The 20,175-nt window shown below is 42.1% G+C and overlaps 1 pseudogene; it reads right to left on the bottom strand.

The window, feature by feature from the left end:
• Positions 1-11,292: 11,292 nt before the first annotated feature.
• Positions 11,293-11,836, bottom strand: LOC138915998 (large ribosomal subunit protein eL43-like; annotated as a pseudogene).
• Between the last annotated feature and the right edge of the window lie 8,339 nt (positions 11,837-20,175).

Here is a 20,175-nt window from a genome sequence, read left to right as displayed (position 1 = left end):
ATACCACTAAATTGCTCCAGTGGAGACCCTCGGCCATTGCCGCCTCTAATATGGATGCTACACACAGGATGTTACCACTCAGCTGTCTCTGAAAACTGCACTGTCTTTCTGCAACCCTCCTCCACTTTCACTGGAAAAAGGAAATTCCTAGTTCCTTGCTTCACTTGGTTCTGAATTCAAGTCTCATCCAGATGTGTCTGATTGCTGGAGTCCAGGTAGCATCCCTGCACCCAAACATACCGGCCAAGTGGGAAGGTGAGTTCTGCTGCCATCTTGGAAAGGCAGGACTCATAATATGAGAACTTTCTCAAATATGGAGAGCCACAAATATAACAAATATCCACAAAACTTCACCCAGCTTTGTCCAGTTGTCCATTTTACTCTTTGTCGCTGTGAGCTTTTGGGAAGGCTGGCCCCATCCCTCGCTATCTTGATTAAGCCAGTTGTGGAAATCCCATTTTCCTTGATGGTAACTGGCAAAAAAAGCATGTGACCCAATTCTGACCGACGAGGCATGAAGAAACATCTGCGGAGGGACTTCTGAGAAAGGTTTCTTAGCTCTTAAAAAGAGACACAAGGACACAGTAATCCTTTCGGATAGTGGTCTGTGGAGACTTGAAGCCTGGAGCCACTGCAGCCACGCAGTGACTGACACACTTAAAATGGCAGAGCAGAAAGACGAAATTAATCTGGATCCTACACAACATTACTTAGCCACTGATTCAACCAACCCATCCCATCTCAGGATTACTTGTTATGTGAAATAATACTTTTCTATATTGTTTGAGCCAGTCGAGTTGAGGTTTTTCTTGCAGTGCAAAGCATCCCGATCTACCCACTCTGCATCTAGTGTTGCAAGGATGATCGAGATAAACAGGAACACAAGGCACGGTCATCTTCTTGGGCTGGAGGAGCCTGAGGATGCATCAGCGAAAATGAAGTGGCTGGGTAACATGAGGCCACGTTAGGAAAGTCCCTTCTGGAGAGCTTTCCCTCTCAGAAGTAGACCCAGCACCCATTCCCCCTCCACAACAGCACCCTATCTCCTGTTGTGGAACTTCATTTCCTCCATTGTGTTCAGTAATTGGAGACACTCTGACCTATCACTGAGAAGGCTGAAGGAGTTCCTGGAGGTTCCTTCTGGCAGAAACTTCCTCTCACCCTTCGGAACAGCCAGGGTCGGGCTCAAGACCTAAGCTGAGTCAATCAGACTCTTTCTTTCAAGACTTTACGTCTCCAACCAAGTGACTCAAGGACGGAAAATAGCAGTGGGTGTTCATTCATTCCAGAAATCTCTCACTCCAGCCCTACTACCTGGCAGGGACTGCTGAGTCGCTCCTGCTGCCTGGTTGCCTAAAGCTGCCCTAGAGGAATATCTGTTTTGTTTGTAAAACCACCAAGTTCCCAGGAAACAGAGATTTCAAAACCTCCCCAGTAGCCCAGCCAGAGACATTCCAGTGTGAAAGCTTACACACTTGAAGAAAATCCAAATTAGAACCTTAGGAAAAGTCAGTTCTACAACTCCGCCTCTTTCTCCAAGGATCGTTTCAGTGAATTTAGACTAAAATGTTCTTTATACATGAAATCCATCCTGTTTCTTTTTCTTCTGGCCGCTCACCCCAAAATTAGAGTTTTTAAATTATGAAATAAAAAGGATGATATAAAACAAGGGGTTAAAATTAAACAAACTCACTAAGAAGTTTACAGATGAACCAACTGTTTATGAAACATTTATGTTTATAAATTTCAGGGAATATTGGTGTCCCAGATCTTTGCTTACTGGTAACTTGAGGACAATTGTTTGAAATATTTTTAAAAGTACTTTATTTCCAGGAACTGTAATAATGAGTACCGTGTGACTTCCAGGGACAAGAGAAATAAATATTGAGTATATGGAGAAAATTCACCTCTTCATTTGGAACCTTTTTACTTACACAAATTTTTTTAAATTGTGGTAAAATACACATAACATAAAATTTAACATCCTAACCTTTTTTTTTTTTTTTTTTGAGGAAGATTAGCCCTGAGCTAACATCTGCCACAAATCCTCCTCTTTTTGCTGAGGAAGACTGGCCCTGAGCTAACATCCATGCCCATCTTCCTCTACTTTAGATGTGGGATGCCTACCACATCATGGCTTGCCAAGCGGTGCCATGTCCGTACCCGGGATCTGAACCAGTGAGCCCCGGGCTGTGGAAGCGGAATGTGCGCACTTAACTGCTGGGCCACCAGGCTGGCCCCACCCTAAGCATTTTTAAGTTTATAGTTCTGTGGAATCTTTTAAAACATTAGACAATTTAATGTTTTAGGTTTATCAAAAATATTCTCATACAATTTGCTAACATGAAGACATGAATTTTTTAATAAAATCAGAATTCTTTAGTCTTTTTTTGAGGAAATGTTAGTTATAAATCTCAACCCAAAGGCCACATTACAGTGATGACTTCTCTTCTATTTTTGAACATTGAAACAAATGAAAATGATCCAAGAAATAAAGAGAAACACATTCGTGATGCAAGCTACTTAATTTCTCCTTTTTTGACTTCTACCTAATTAAACATATTACATAATGTTTAGTGGGTCTTGCTATAGTCAAAAGGAATTACACACCAACCATTATATTTTTAAAACTTTTATTATGGAAAATCTCCAATGCATACAAGTGAAAAGAACAGTATAATAAACCCCCATGTACCCAACCCCCAGCTTCAACAATTATTAATATTCTGCCATTCTTGTTTCATCTGTATCTTTAGTTCTTTTAGGAATTTCTACACATTAAAATACAAAAATCTTAACTGTACAATTTTGACAAATGGATACTCTCATGTAACCTACACTCCATCCCAATATAGAACATTTCTGTCGCTCTAGAAAGTTCCCTCATGTCTTCTCCTAGTTATACCCCATTCTGAAATACCCATTGTTTTGATTTTTTCACTTTTGATTATTTTGGCCCATTCTAGAACTTCACATAAATGGAACCATAGTCTTGAATCTCCCTTCTTTCACTCAACATAATGATTGTGAGGTCCATCCATGTCGTTGAGTAAGTCCTTCTTTATTATTGGTGAGTAGTATTCCATTGTGAGAATACTGGTTCTCACAGTGGAAGAAGTATTGTAAGATGGGTCTTACTATCTCATTGATGGACACTGAGTTGCTTCCAGCAACTTCATTGTGAAATGTCTGCTCAAGTATTTTGCCTTTTTAAATAAATTGGGTTGTTCATTTTTTTATTACGGAGTTTTAGGAGTTCTTTTATATCTTCTGATATAAGACCTTTATCAGATACATGTTTAATGAATATCTTCTAGTCTGTACTTTGTTATTCATTTTATTAATGATGTCTTTTGATGAGCAGAATATTTTAATTTCGATGAAGACTGATTTGTCCATTTCGTTTATGATTATTACTTTTTGTGTCCTGTGTGATCAATTTTTACCAAATCCAAGGATGTAAAGATATTATCCTGTGTTTTCTTGAACATACTTTGTGGTTTTAGCTTTTATGTTTATCTCTATAGTCCATCCAAAATAACTTTTGTGTATTATGTGAGGTCAAGGTTCATTTTTAAAATGTGTGTCCAGTTGTTCCAGCACCATTTTGAAAATACTTTCCTTTCCCCATTAAGTTACTTTGGCCTCTTTGTGAAAAACCAATAGACTGTAATTGTGGGTCTCTACTTCTGGATTCTATTTTGTTTCATTGATTGTTATGACTATCTTTCTGCCAACACCACATTGTCTTTATCACTGTAGCTTTATCATGTATGTCTTTTATAGTAGCTGTATTAGTTTCCTATTGCTGCTATAACAAATAACCACAAACTTCATGGCTTAAGCCACTAATTTATTCTCTTAAAGTTATGGAGGTCAGAAGTCTGAGGTGAGTGTCAAGGGGCTAAATCAAAGCATTGTCAGGGCTGGTTCCTTCTAGAGGCTTCAAAGAAGGATCCATTTCTTGCCTCTTTCAGCTTCTAAAGGCTGCCAGCATTCTTTGGCTCATGGCTATGTCATTCCAGTCTCTGCTTCTGTTACCATATCACCTTCTCTAACTCTAATCCGAGTGTCCCTTTTATAAAGACCCTTGACTTCACCCTGCCAGAGTGATCCAGGATATTCTCCCATCTCAACATCCTTAATTCATCTGCAAAATCTCTTTGGCCAGATAAGGTAGCATATTCACAGCTTCTGGAGATCCTCAGGGGCCCATTTTATTCAACCTACCATAGTAGGTAAATTCTTTGTTAGTATTCAAGAATGTTTTGGCTATTTTAAGTCTTTTGAATTTTCATATACATTTCAGAATCATTTGTCAAGATCTATAACAAAACCATAATGCTGCTGGGATTATGATTGAGATTCATTGGGTCTCTACATTAGTTTGGGGGGAACTGACACCTTAAAAATATTAAATCACCCAATATATGAACATAGTGTAACTTTCCATTTATTTAGTGTGCCTTAATTTCCTCAGCACTGTTTCATAGTTTTCAGTGCAGAGGTTTTGCATTCACGAGGTCTTTTGTTAAATTTATTCCTAAAACATTTTATAATTCATTGCTATTATAAATGAAATCATTTTGGGTTTTTATTTTATCTTACAATTATTTTCTGCTAGTGTATAGAAATACAGATTGTCTTTGTTTATAGATTTTGTATCTTGAGACCTTCATTTATTAGATTACTAAATTCACCTATTAGTTTTAGATTTTTGTTGTTATTATTGCTGTTTCCTTGGAATTTTCTATATAAACAATCATGACATCTGCGAGAAGTTTTACGTCTTCTTTTCTAATCCTTATAACAAGGACTGACACTTCCAGTATAATGTTGAATAGAAATGTTGAGAGCAGATATTCCCAAAACTTCTTAGGAAAGTATTTATCTTCACAACAATAGATATGGTATTAATGGATACGGTACGTAGATTTTTCATAGGTACCCTTTATCAGATTGAGGAACTACTATTCCAAGTTTTCAGAGTTTTTTTTTAAGCCATAAATGAGTGTCAAGTTCTCTCAAATCCTTTTTCTGCATCTATTGTGATAATCTATTTGTTATTCTGTTACTATAATGGAATATGTTTATTGAAATTTTAAATGTTAAACCAAACTTGCATTCTTGGGATAAAACTTCCGTTGTTATGATGTATTATTTTGTCTAGAATTTTTGTGCTATTTTCATCAGATATATTGATCTTTAATTTTCTTTTCTGCTAAAGCCTTTGTTGGATTTTGGTATTAGGATTATGCTGGCCTCATAAAAAAATATGTGAAGTATTTCTTTTTCCTCTATTTTCTAAAAGAGTATGTATAAAGTTGGTATTATGACTTTGCTAAATGTTTGATGGAATTCACCAATGAATGGGTTATTTTTTATTCTTTCATTTCTTTAAAGATTTCATTCATTTGTCTTCTAGCCTCTACTGTTTTTTAATAGAAGTAAGATGTAATCTGCATTATTGCTTTCCTGTATGAAATATTCTGTTTTACTCTGGAAGTTTTCAAAACTTCCTTTTAATCTTTGGGTTGCAGGAGTTTTCGTATATCACTAGGTGTCTATTTATCCCAGTCAGAGTTTGCTCAACTTCTTGCATCTGTAGATTTATATTTTTAATTAGACTGGGAAGTTTTTGACCTTTACTTCTTCAGACATTTTTTTCTGCTCCATTTTCTCTCTTTCTTTCTGGGATTCCAAGTATATGTATATTAGACCAATTGAGGTTATCCCATAAGTCTCTGGGACTCTTTATTTTTCTTCAATTTTTTTCTCTCTGTTCTTCAGATTGGACTGCTACTGAATTAGCTTCAAGTTACTGACCCATTTTTCTGCCAACTCTAATCTACTAAGTCTATCGATTGAATTTATTATTTCAATTATTATACTTTTCTGCTTTAGAATTTCCATGTGTTCTATTTGTACAGTTTATTTTCTGCTGAGTTTCCCCATCTGTTCATTTATTGTGTGTATATTTTTCTTTCAGTTCTTGAACATATTTATAATAGCAGCTTTAAAGTTCTCATCTACTGTTGCACCTGCTCAGCATGGGAATTTATTAACATTTTTTTTTTCCTTGAGTAGAGGTCACATTTTCCTCTTCTTTCACATCTAGTGGTTTTTAAAAATTTCATACTGGACATTGTAAATGATTCAGGGTAGGGACACTGGATTCTATGATGTTACTCTAAAGAATGATTTTAGTTTTAGCAGATAGTTAACAGGCTTGGACTCAAACTTCAAGCTCCATCTCCCCTGTGGTGGGCAGTGGCTGAAATTTAGGCTGTTAGATTTGCTTCCAGCTGCTGTGTTTTCATCAGGGCCCTGGGATTTCTTCACAAGTGCATCATCTAACGGTCAGCCTAAAATTTTCTCTGTGTTTTTTTACAGATTTGGTATTCACTGCTTCTTGGTCTCCTTCCCTTCCTAAGTCTTCCCTCCCTACAAACTCTGCCCTCTGACTCCTCAACCCAGTGAGACTGTGGATTTCTGCTGCTTCTAAGCTGCGCACAGATTGGGAAGTTACCTAAAGCAAAAAGCTGCTGCAAAATGTGAATCTCACCAGCGTAGATTCTCATCTAGTTTCTCTCAGCTTTTGCTTATTCTTCAGTGCTTCCTAATGGTCATTTTTATTTCAAAAAAGTCTTTCTGGATATCATAATTATTATTTGGGAAGGCTTGTCTAGCCAAAGTACCTTGTCACTATTGGCTATTATTTTAAAATATGTTCAAAATATTGGAAATTGTTTATTGAGAAGCTCAAAATTACCCAGATGCTCATATCTGGAAGCTAGCTGTACATAGGACAAAGTAAAGTGTAATTTGGGCCTTAATACAAAAAGTGCACAGAATATATATATCTCTACAAGGTGATGTCCCTTGACAATTGCTGCTGACAATTCTGCTCCCATTGGCAAGTGATACAGGTGAAAGCAATCTGCGGCAAGTAGTACGGGCCATAGAACCCTTGAGCAGTGAGCAGAGAGTACCCCTTGGCACAACTTGCCTACCATCAGGCTTGTAGCCTTAATTATGAGACAGCACCAAGAGGAAAGATTTATGTGGAAGTTGGACCGTGGAACGATACATGAGCAGACACTATATACTGTCCAGGAACAGAGCAACTTCAGGCAGAGTAGGAAGAAAAGTGCTATTAAGGACATAGAATTTCAAGCACGAAACCAGTTGTTAACCAGGTTTACACTTGACAAAAGAATGAAGGGGGGAGGTTGAGCGACAGGAAAGGATGAAGAGAAAGTATTCCTATTACTTTCATGTCCAAACTTCCTAAAGTAACTTCCGTCATTATTCTCCTATAAATTAAGTTTGAGACTTAGTGAGGTAACTGGCTTAAGTGACTCCAGCATGTTTCACATACCACTAGGGCAACAGTTGTAAATTTTTAGAAGTTAGGGGTCAAGTTGCTAAATTCTTTTCCTTTGATGGATGACAAAGTGGTCGCTAAAGGCATACAAAAGAAGGAAGGGGTCATTGTTTTTAAATCTCTTAACTCTGCTCTGCACACACTCACAATCTATTCATCAATCAATCCTCTAGTCAGTTAATTAGAGTTTTAAGTGGGTCAAAAAGCCACTCTGAAAAAATAAAATCTATTCCTGGGAGGCTTATATATCAGTCATGCACATCATTGCATTAATTATTTTGCTTATATGGCTTTCCTCCTAATGGCTATCTGAGAGAGAAATGTGTCATCTTTCCTTCCCCCACTTTGGGAAAGGAAGAGAGGGAATTGTGGAACCAGGGCACTTGGCAGAGGACTCTGAGGGGAGCGGACTGGGGCTTTAGGCCTCGGAGAATATCATGGTTTCTGGAGAGCGGAAATACAAAAGATGTCAATTGTCAAGAATATGTTAAATCTGTTTTGCCTCTTTGAATTTTTCTAGGGTCTTTTTGGGGCCAACTCTCACTGCTGAAAATCCTGCGTATGATGCTGCCACGAAGAATGAGTTCTTCTCCTTCTGATCTTTCTCACGAAGCTAACCTCATTGAGTCTGCTTGTGAAAAGAATACAGACACAGCAGCACATACTAAGCTGAGGGCTCCCCTCCATCCTCTGGTTTCAAACACATGTGGCCCACCACGGCAGGCACCAGATGAGCTAACCCTAAATGAAGAAAACTGCTGAGAGGTGAGGTGCAGGATCTGGCACACAGACCCTAAAGAACCAGATTTTGATTTTAAACACACTGAAATTTGTAGTCAGTTTTGTTCCCATCTTCTTTGATCCCCAGGAAACTCAGATCCAAACTCAGAAATTCAAGAATTTCTGACAGACATTTCTGCATAACTAACTTTATCCTTGTCTTTATCGACTATTCCGCCTTTATTTTCCTTTTGCCCTATCTCTGTTTGTTTGTTTTCAGTTTGATATATTGTGTGTATTTGTATGAAGCCAACTCAAATCCTTTTGGGAGTAAGGTGGGGGAAATAAATAAGTAAAGCCTCTTTAGATTGTCTTTTAATAGCTTGAGAAAGCATCATTAGTTGGCAAGAAGGACTAGAGCCATTTGGTATCCTTTGTCAAATGAGTTATGGAGTAAGACATGAGCCTTGCTTTTAAGTAGGAAAACAATTTTTAAATATGCCCATTGGTCTCCCCATCTTGAAATCGAGTCTCCTTTGGCTCTTTTGACTCCTTCCTGTTCAGACTAAACTGCTCTACTAACCTTGTACTATTATTATTATTTGGATTGAATCTCTCTCTCCAAGTTATAAAAGATCAGCTAGTTTCTCTCTAACTTTATGAAAGTTAAAATTAGAGAAAATAAGAAAAATTGTAGAAACATTGTACTCCAGCTTGCCAAAATAATGAAAGCTTTGTTCTGAAAAGTGGTTAAATTAAAAAGTGGGCTTACCTGGTAAGTTGTGGAATTCCTATCGCCATGGCTTACACGATTAGCACAGATGACTTCTATGAATGGTTAAGGTGCAACTCTCTTGATAATGTCCTTGAAAATATTTCTTTTTGTTTTTTAGATTGGCACCTGAGCTAATGACTGTTGCCAATCTTTTTTTTTTCCTCTCCTGCTTTTTCTCCCCCAATTCCCCCAGTACATAGTTGTATATTCTAGTTGTGGGTCCTTCTAGTTGTGGCATGTGGGACGCCGCCTCAGCATGGCCTGATGAGTGGTGCCATGTCTGCGCCCAGGATCCAAACCGGTGAAACCCGGGGCTGCCAAAGTGGAGTGTGCAAACTTAACCACTCAGCCATGGGGCTGGCCCCTGAAAATATTTCTGACCCCACCATCAATCAACATATATTTATCAAGTGTTAACTATGTTCAAGATACTATTCTCAGCACCCAAGGGATTGCAAAGATAAATAACTCCAGTTCTGCCCCTCCAAGAGCCTACAATGTGGGGGTTGTGAGGTGGTAAGTGTGGGAGGTAGACAGAAAGATAAGTAAATACAGTCATGCACTGCATAACAATGTTTCAGTCAACGATGGACCACACATTTGATGGTGGTCCCATAAGATTAGTACCATATACTGTAGGTGTGTAGTAGGCGATACTATCTAGGTTTGTATAAGTACACTCTATGATGTTTGCACAACGACGGAATCGCCTAATGATGAAATGTCCAACCATTAAGTAATGCATGACTATACATATATTGCAAGACAAAAAGAGAGAGATGACATGAATAGGGCCAAACATTTGCAAATGCAGAAGAGGAGAGTCTGGTTTGGGGGCTGAGATTGGTGCTGGCTTCATGGAAGAAGAAGGTTATTGTTTCCATATGCAGAACAGTGAAAAAGAACCAATGAGTCCCATGGAAGCCCTCCATAGTGACCCTTGAATTCTGGGTAGAAGGGTTTAATCTCAATTTTGCAGTAAGGCAGGGAGCACTGAAGAATTTGCCACTGGAGAATCGTGTGTTTAATCTGACAGCAAAGAAATTTTTATTTAACTTTATTTAGACACCACCTACTTCCAGATTAGGTTTTGTGGTGGCTTATGGCAAAACCATAAAACTATTTCTTCAAAAAGAAGTGGAATGAAAAGTATAGGTCCCAACTTACACTCCTGCAAACTGATAATGAACCAGTCTACTCCTGAGCTATCACGGCCTTGTTTGGAGTCTAAAAGGTACATAAATAACTTGAATCATGGAGAGAAGTAACCAGAAGTCAAACAGCATGTTCCGGAGGGCAGTTCCTCTTAGCCAAGCAACATGACATTTTAACCTGCCTGCTTTCATTTGGGTTGTGTGGGTCCACATCCAGGAAGAGGGCTGACATTTTAACAGTCTTGTTACACAACAAGCTTCCTTTGATTTTACCGAATTTTCCCCCTGACTAGCAGCTCTCTTGACATGACTGAATTCTCTGTCAGGAATGGACCTCAGATTAAATCGCTCCCTCTCTTCCCCAGCCCCTAAAGTTAAGGAAACAATATGTTTCTAATTTCTCTTTGGGCTTCTTATTCTTGAGTCAAATCTTCTGCTCTAGTTATATTATTGAGGTGGCATTTTATGGCCCCAAAATGCCTGCGTGGCTTTCCTATAAAATAACACCTCTATTTAAAAAAGGGTAATTTCAATGACATTTCCTTGGCAGGTATTTTATTCAGAGAGGGAAAAGTAACATTGGGGTAGAAGGGAGGTGGGTATAGGGAATAAGGCCAGGAAGTCTGGCACAGAGACATCATCAATTATGATCTAAAATGCTGTCACTTGTATGATAGAAGTCTTGGGATCAAACATGGGCACAGCAGGACTGACATGAGGAGACGGGAAGCAGGTGGGTCTGTCTTTCAGTAGGGAGTGAACATGAGAGGCGGGCAAAGAGAAGCACGAGTTCCTCCTCTCGTTGGCTCTCTTGGGGTCAGGCTCCTTCCTGCTGGGCCATCCTGGCTGGATGAAGCAGAGGACTGCTGGGTTCTGGCTCCCCACCCCCTGGTTCCCTAAGGGCCAACCAATCACCACAGAGGTCTGAGACAACTCCAGGAGCAGCTACTGACCCAGGGCCATCACCCTGAAGATGCAACATCTCCTCTCCCACCTACTGAGACCCAAAACCCCTTTAAGGAGAGAAAAAGCCTTTCATTCCAGTTAATGATAGAAGGCTTAAGACACAAAAGCCTGGCAGGGGAACATTCTTTTTGAATAAGCTGGTTGCCTTATCCTTCCTGCCAGCCAAAGGCAAGGGACCAGAGCCTCACTAGGGCTGGGCTATGGGGAGAGAGGGCGGAGTGCTTGGAATGTGGAGAGTATGCGAGAGAAGAAGGACCTGGAAGGCGTCATGGTTTTGGGGAGTCACCCTGTTACCTTCAGTGGATCGGAGACAGAACAAGCTGTGCCATGTGGTTGGCCCAAGGAGAGCAGGGCTGGGTCACATGACCCCCTTTTTTGTTACATAAATTCACCCATTTGTTATCTATAGCGATGTTTCAAATGGTGGAACTTCTCTTTCGGTTCCTTTGGTCCTCTGATGGCTGACTTTGCTGAGACGGCAGAAGTGGCGTGGTAGGTCCAGGCCCCTCCAGCTGCTGTTTCACGCAGAATTGCAGTGCCAGAGCCCCACAGCTCATCTCTCCGTTTTGGTTTTGCCACAGAAGGAGCAAGTGTACTTGGTGTGCAGGCCAAGCTCAATTTTCTTCACCATTTTCCTGAGAGAGGCACTGTAACCAGTCCTGTATTTGTCAACGATTCGGATCTTCTCGATCCGTTCAGCCATATCTCTGCAAGCTGCCTCTCAGCCCAGAGAGGAAGCCACTCCCTTTATTCTAAAGTCAACCAATCATCGTACAAAGTGACTGCATCCCAGGAGATTTGGCAATTGAGGTAACGTAAAATTTGCTATTTTAAAAAATGACTTATTGGCCAAATCAGAGAGTGGTATTTTAGTCATTGAAATGTTAACAGACTCAGAAAAAGCAGATATGGGGCACATGCTCAGTTCGGGGTGCTGCATGGGGGTGTGTAGGGTCAAGAGGAGAATTCTTAGGGAGCAATCCTACCACGCCCTGCTTCTCTAGCAAAGGATACTTCTTTCCTCTCCAACTGGCTTCCCTGCCTCGAAAAGGAGCTGCTTGCTTTACAGAAAATCTCACGGACTATCGCCACATCCCTGTGAGATGTGTGTTGTTCTCCCGGTTAGGCAGTGGTCGAGGCCCTGGCCTGAAGCCACACCACTGCTAAGTACAAAGCTGAGGATGAAGCCAGGCCTGTGAGACTATTGAATCCACACTCTTGACCACAGTGCATACCCCCAGGACCTCCCCTGTCCCCCGAGAGCCTGAGGAGGCAGCACGGCCGTCTCCAGGGGTAGTCTATCCCTCACACTCCATCCCCAATATGTTTAGGGCACAGGCAGAAAGAGGGTCTAGCTTGCATCTTGAGTATCCTTTGGTTCCCATGAGCCAGGAGATTTGCAAGGGCCCTAATGTGGCTAGGGGTCCAGTGATGCTGCAACCAAGGCTATGGGGGGCGGCCTGGCCAGAGCCCAGAGGGAGAGGGTGGCAGGGACTCAGAGGTGTCTGTGATGATGCAGAGAGGCAAGGGGAGCCCAGATCCACAGGGAGGGGCAGCAGGCTGAGAAATAGGCTGAGAAAGAACACATGAGGAGTTCATAGGCTGCTGAGACCAGTAGAACATCAAACCAACCCAACCACAGCTTGGGGATCATGTAGAGTGTTCACATACACAGACCAGCATGAGGCCAGGGGCCCCTTCTCAGTCCCCAACTGCCGTGATGTCCTGTAAAGCTTCTCCTGTTGCCCCATCCACTAGAAACCTAAGAGAGGAGTAGAGGAGCAGGGGAAGAGGCTGGAAAACTGAGCAACTGAACCATGGAGACTGAAGTAATCCTCAAGACAGTATTTAAATATTGCATCTAGGTCTTAAACTGGTTAGACTCAACCTGGCTTCTCTTTATCACCATCCATTGGGTAAGGGCCTCATGAGGACGATGATAGATGTTTTCTTTGCACATCTGAGTGCGGTGAGTAAATCAGCAGTCCTGCTACTCATGGCAGTTGCTGCCTGGGCACCAGGTGGCTACACTTGGCAACCTCATCTTGTTTATTTTCCATAAACTACGTCACATGCCTCTCCTAGAGGAGGTCCAGCTGACATCTGGGATGCTGTGTGGGGTGTCAGGCCTTCCTCGGTGCCATCTTCAGGATGGAGGTGGATGCCAAGCTCTCTCAGGGTCCTTATGTTCCTCCCTTACCAAGTTGTATTTTCAACACGTGGTCTCATCTTGAGGCATTAAGGCCCCTGTGTTCACCCACCACTTGGGTTTCAAGAGGGCTAGGGTGACGGGTGTAGAGCAATGCCAGGGTGCAAGGCACTTAGTTGCAGGAGGCCCAAAGCACCAAGAATTTCAGACCTAGGAGTCTGGGGGCTCAGATCTCATCTAGTCCAACCCTCTCACTTGAACAAACCAGGACACCGAGGCTAGCCAAATCATAAAATCAAGACTTGAGCCCATGTTTGGGGGCTCCCTGTCCTTTGCAGTCCCCCACCCCCACCTTGGGGCATGGGACAAAGCATGAGTGGAGCCCTCCTGGGAGGCCCACGTGGAGGAGACCAATTCTGTTCACCTTTCGTTTTCCATCAGGCCAGCCCTGACAGCAAGACCCACTTACAGTTCCAGTTTGTTCTTCTTTTTTTATTAATCAAAATTTAAAATGAACTTTACCATGTTAATTAACCTTTTCCACTGTTTGGCATCATCCTAGTCCCTGTGCTTCATATTCCCCCACCAACAAATCATACTGTTTGCCTATTGATCGGCTGTAAATCAAACCTTTTACAGCCTATTAAATCACACCAGATCGACAAGGTCGTTTTCGCAAAGTCAGCATTTTGGACGAACGCTGCTGTCCCCACTCGTCTACCGGCTTCAGAGATGGGGGAGCGGTCTCCGTGTGGGGGTTGTGGACATCAGAGCGGACTGTGTTGAAGGTTCCAGGCTAAATTTAGCTGCAACCTCCCAGCTGGTTGTTATTCCAGCAACTAAGTGTGGGCTTGCCCAGCTGTATTTTAAGCTGAGCCCCAAATTTCCCTCTGTTTGGTTTTGTCGTGTTCTGCAGAATTTTGGTTTAGCTACCAAAAATATAAAGGGTTTTCTCGTGGGCTTTTAAGTAACTTCAACCGGAGAGAGTAAGAACAAACTGTCTACTGCTGACACGGGACTTTGTGATGTGAAGGGACCCGTCCAGCTAGTGGAGGACATGCTTTGACCACCCAAGTTACTTGTCTGAGACCGAGGAATAAGGAAGACCATGACTCCTAATTTGTGCATTTAGAAAGCTTGCTGTTTTTATATGTCAATATAACTAAATAATATATATATTACATGAGTATATATTATATATAATATATAATATATGAACAATATAACAATAAAACTGAAATTTAAAGAAAAAAGTGCTTACTGTTAAGAAGTACTTCCAAAATTTTCAAAACTCCATGCTTAAGTACAAAACAGTATTCACAGCATGCTACCATCTGTGTAGAAAAATAGAAAATATATGTTTGTGTATGCAAATAGTATTTCTGGAAACATTCACGAGGAACTGGCAAAGCTGGTTGCCTCTGAAGAGAAAAACTGAAGGACCAAAGGCCAGAGGGTCATGTTAGAATTTTTTCCAATGTGCATGGATTACTTACAATTTTTATGCTTTAAAAATGTATTATCTAGGGGCCGGCCTGGTGGCATGGTTGTTAGGTTTGTGTGCTCTGCTTCGGTGGCCCGGATTTCATGGGTTTGGATCCCGGGTGTGGACCTACACACCGCTCGTCAAGCCATGCTGTGATGGCATCCCACATACAAAAAATAGAGGAAGACTGGCAACAGATGTTAGCTCAGGGCCAATCTTCCTCACCAAAAGAAAAAAAAACCGTGTTATTTGGATAGTTCATTCTGTACGCTGACAGGTATAATCATGGCTCCATTATTCCATTATTGCCACAGCAGTGTGTAACACAGCACCTTCCAACTCAGCAACTCCAGAGAAAAGCAAGCAAAAAGCCACAAATGTGTGAGCACATACATCTGAGTTCACAGTATGCATACGTGCACACACACGCTGAGACATATATTTTTCAGCACATAATTGCACTAGTGTAGGTTTTAAAAACAGAGTATTAAATAAAAAGGCTGAAAGCAGATATGCCCGAATGTGAATAGTACTTAATTCTGCATTGTGCGAATATGGGTTATTGCTGTTTTCTTCTCTATATTTGTGTGCATTTAAAAAGTTTCATCCCAAAGTTTTCTCTTAAAAATAGATCCTGATCCTGTGTTTTTAAAAAGCAGTGTTTTATACAGGAAGATGGTAAAGGAATCCACATAGCAGCAAGTCTTCAAATGTTAATATTCAGTCTCTGATAAGAAACACTGAGATTTCTTCTCATTTTCACTTATTTGACGTCACTCAGGGGTGACTCATATTTGCTTGCGTCTCGCCCTTAGATCAGCTCATTTCAGCTCAACAAAGACTTATTGAAGAAGTATTATGGGCTTGCAATGGGCTGGGTGCTAGGGGTACCAAGATGAATGAGACCTGACACAGCTCTATTCGTGTGGGAAATAATTATCCTTTCTCTAAGAATTTTCTGAAGCAAGAAAACTTTTACATTGACTATAAGCTTTAAATAAAATACTGCTCAATCAGCAGAGTTACATGCAGTCAAGGGCTTTTGTCCTCCTCCTGAAGTCTTCCCACACAAGATTATTGTTCCTGGTACCATCCTTGCTCAAAGGAAGGAGGCTGGACCGGATGGCATTTGAAGGTCATTGGATTTTTCTCTCTCTCTTTTTTTTTTAAAATTCTAGATTATTTTTTAATTTTTTTCCTTTTTCTCCCCAAAGCCCCCTGGTACATAGTTGTATATTCTTCGTTGTGGGTCCTTCTAGTTGTGGCATGTGGGACGCTGCCTCAGCGTGGTTTGATGAGCAGTGCCATGTCCGCGCCCAGGATTCGAACCAACAAAACACTGGGCCGCCTGCAGCGGAGCACGCGAACTTAACCACTCAGCCACGGGGCCAGCCCCTTCTTTTTTTTTTTTTTCTTGTGAGGAATATTGTCACGGTGGTAACACCTGTGCCAATCTTCCTCTATTTTATGTGAGATGCTGCCACAGTGTGGCTTGACGAGCAGTGCTAGGTCCACGCCAGGGATCTGAACCTGTGAACCCCAGGCCACCAAAACAGAGAGCATGAACGTAACCACTATGCCACCGGGCCAGCCCCTGGATTTTTCTCTTTTGGTGGTGGCCTACTCAGCCCCATTCAAGAGCACAATAACAAGACTGAGTGATGGCATGGTAAAGAAAAAGACAACAGTTAATCTAGGAAACTGAGAATCAAATTTCTGAACAAACTAATCACAGTATCCTCTACCTACTTCAGCATTCTTACTTCCTTGACCAGTTGTGAATTCAAGGTCAGTGTACTGACTGTCATAGCTCACTCTAAACTATATCTGGAGTGGGGTTATCCACAAAAAGAACCCAACAAACACTGGCTGAGGTAGAGGATGAGGCAGAGGTGGGCACAGGTGAGAGAGGTCTCGGTAACTGAGGAAGGTTCATGAGAGCCTTTGAAAGCAGGAAAGGGCCTGGGGGTAATGAGGGGAGGCCTCCAAGGGGGATCCTGGCTCCACAGAAAGAGCTTCTGTTTTGCAGTGTCCCCGGTGAGGCTGTCTGGAAGAGTTGCCAGCACCTGGCCCTGCATCCTGGTGGATGGCTGGCCTTCACAGGGTCAGGCCAACCCCGGAACACCCAGACCTATTCTGGGAGAGTTGGTGAAGTAGGAATGTGGAAGTAGGAAATAGAAAAATGATTCTGAGTCACTTGGGTTTTTTTTTTTTTTTACCAGCACCGTAGAGACTTTTGGCCCTGACCTTTTAACATACCCTTTTAATGCACTCTTGACCCACCTTTTAACACACTCAACCCTGGGTCAATCACTCCATCCATTAGTTTTCAGGCTGAAAACAGGGCACTATCTGATGCTGGAGCAAATCACTTAACCGCCAATTGGCTCCACAGCAAATGCACACTTTCTAATCTGGCTGGGCCCTCCGTGCTGTTCAGGAGCCACCTACTGCCTCTCCTCATTACAAACATTTAGCCCCCATATCCTCCATTCTGGCTCTTTCTCTCTCAAGGGTACCTCATCTCCTTTTTCACTAGGAAAGGGGCTGTCTGCTGTGTTTTAGCTCCCTCAGTTTCCCTTCTTTGATTCAAAATCTATTTCATCCCTTTCTCCTTGTTACAGACAGACTCTTAAGATGGGTCCCAATTATCTCTGTTTCCTCGTATTCATTCCCGTATGGAATCTCCTCTTCTCTGAGTGTGGGAGAGACCTGTGACTTGCTTCTAAACAAGAGAATATGGCAAAGGTGATGTCACTTCTGTGATCATGTTACATAGATTGTAACTTCCGTCTTGCTAGCAGACTCTCTGATGATTCTCTCCCTTTGCTGGCTTTGATGAAATAACCCACCATACGGAGAGGCCCACGTGGCAAGGAACTGAAGCAGGCCTCCAGCTGACAGCAGCAAGGAAGAAAGGTCCTTAGTCAGATAACCCACAATGAACCGAATCCTGCCAACAACCATATGAACTTGGAAGTGGATCCTTCCCCATTCGAGCCTCAGATGAGACCCCAGCCCTGGTCAACATCTTGACTGCAGTCTTGTGAGAGCTCCTGATAAAGAGGACTCACTAAGCCATGCCCAGACTCCTGACCCATGAAATGGGGAGATAATAAATGTGTGCTGTTTCAAGTTGCCAAGTTTGTGGTAATTTGATATACAGCAGAAGATAACTAATACACTCCTCATTCCCGCCTTTCTCAAAATCATAAACACTTCCCCAATTCCTTTCCAACTCCCTAATCCATCCACATCTTCTCTTGATCCTACTCCTTTCTCTCTCTTTCAGGTCATTTCTCCAGCTTCTGAGTTATTTAAATCCACCTCTCCACCGTGCTGTACCTACACACCCACAGTGGAGATTAATGTGCAGCCTTGCTGACCATTCCACTTGAATTCGTGGCCACTGAACTTGGGATCCTTACGGGCTGGCCTGACACTCCCACTATGCTTCTCTAGTCCCCTCACTCTCCTGGGTCGCTAGTTCACATGTTTTCCTCCCTTCCCAAACCTCCAACACTCCTTCCCCTATTCTGTCTTTCAGCTGATGACCTTGCTTCCTATTTCCCAGAAAAAAAGAAGCAAATCAGTAGAAAACATACACACTTAACATCTAACACTCCCACACTGCATCTGCAAAACTTACCTGCACTTGTGTCCCTACACTTGGCTCCCCCTTCTGTTTCTCTGAACTATGGACTAGGACCATAGCTTCTCCACCCACTCCCCACCACTCTACTACATTGCTCTTGTCCGGTCACCAATGACTTCTGCCTGGCTAAATCCAGTGGATGATTCTGGGTTGTTATCTCACTTGGTCCTGCAGTAGCACATCGTCCTTGAAGCACTTTCTTCATTTATCTGTGGGACATTGCTCACTTTTGCTTCTCCTCTTTTGCTGACTATTCATTCACTTTCCTTCCCTGCTTGCTCTTTATCTCCCCTGCTCTAAAGGTTGAGGGGCTCCAGAGTTCAGTCCCCAGATTCCTTTTCTCTCTGCACTTTCTCCCTTGGTGATCTCATCCATTCTCACCACTTAAATACTACTGGTCTGCTGAGAACTCTCAAATGTATAGAATTCAGACTAGATCACTCCCCTGAGCTCTAGGCTCATATATCAAACCACCTTCTCTACATTTCCACTTGGGTATCTAAGGGCATCTCAGAGTTGTCATGTCTAAAGCTGAACTTCTAATTTCCTACCCAAAAGTGCTCCTCTGGAAGTCTTCCCCTCTCAGCAGCTCCATCCTTCCTGTTGCTAATGCCCCAAACCATGGAATTATCCTTGATTCTTCTATTTCCTCCATAACCCACACCAAATCCGTGAGTATATAATGTTGGCTGCTCTTGCAAAATAGATCCAAGTTGCAACCTCTTCTCATCTCCTCCACTGCCGCCACTCCAGCCCAAGCCACCCATCACCTATTACTGCAATAACTTTTGGAATGTTCTCCCAGCTCCCACTCTTGCCCTGTGTCCATCTATTCTCAATACAGTCAGCAGACTGGTCAGTTTAAAGCACAAGTCAGATTAAGCAACTCCTCTAATCAAACTTCAGGAGCTTCCATATCACTTAGAACAAAAGTCAAAGTTCCTTCAATAGTCTGCTGATGAGGCCTTACGTGATCTGTTCACTGCCCGCCTTCTATCTCTCATTATCTCTCTGAACAGTTCTACCACTGACTGACTGCCTCACTCATTCTGCTCCAGCCACGCTGACCTCCTTGCTATTCCTCTAAACACAAGCATGTTCTTACCTCAAGCCCTCTGCTCTTTCTGTTCCTCTTTCTGGACTGTTCCCCTCCAGGCGTCACAGAAATCTTGCACCTCCTTAATTTCTTGTGCTCAAATGTCATGTCCTCAGCAAGGCCTGCCTTGACTTACCCTTTTGAAAACACCTCCACCCAGCGTTTCCTTCCTGCTTTCAATGTTTTATTTTTCTCTTTGTCACTGTAGGATGCACGCTATATTTTATTTGTTTATTTTGTCATTGTTGGTCTTCCTCCCACCGTAAAATATAAACTGCTTGAGGGCACAGACATTTTATTTTCTTGTTCACTCCTGTACTTGGCACATGGTAAGTGCTCAATAAATAATTATGGAATGAATGTTGAAAAATACTTGGACTTGGCCTTGCATGGACAATTGGGGGTCTTGGGGACCAGAGTGAACCCAAAAGTCCATGCTCCTATTCTACATCCACATGTTTGACTTATCACCTCCATCAGATGAGCCCTATGTCTATGACTCTGATCTCCAATTTCACATTTCCAGTGCTCATTAATGTATCTATGAGAAACTTAGAATGCCCATATTCTGATTTATGCCCTTATTCTTTGTTGTATTTCTCATCTCAGAAATAGTAGGTCATTACCTTCCACTCGCCCATTTATCAGATGAGAAACAGTGATCAATTACCCTGGTGTAACACGTGTTGAGCACCAATCCTGTGTCACCCAGTGGACAGACATTACTAGCACAGGGCAATGCATGTAGACCCTTCGTTCAAGGAGCCGAGTTTGGTGCAATAACCAC

Source organism: Equus caballus, chromosome 10 (assembly GCF_041296265.1).
Source record: "Equus caballus isolate H_3958 breed thoroughbred chromosome 10, TB-T2T, whole genome shotgun sequence".
NCBI classification, from domain to species: Eukaryota; Metazoa; Chordata; class Mammalia; order Perissodactyla; family Equidae; genus Equus; species Equus caballus.
Note: the sequence above shows the minus strand (reverse complement) of the source record. Positions and strands in the feature narration are given on the sequence as shown.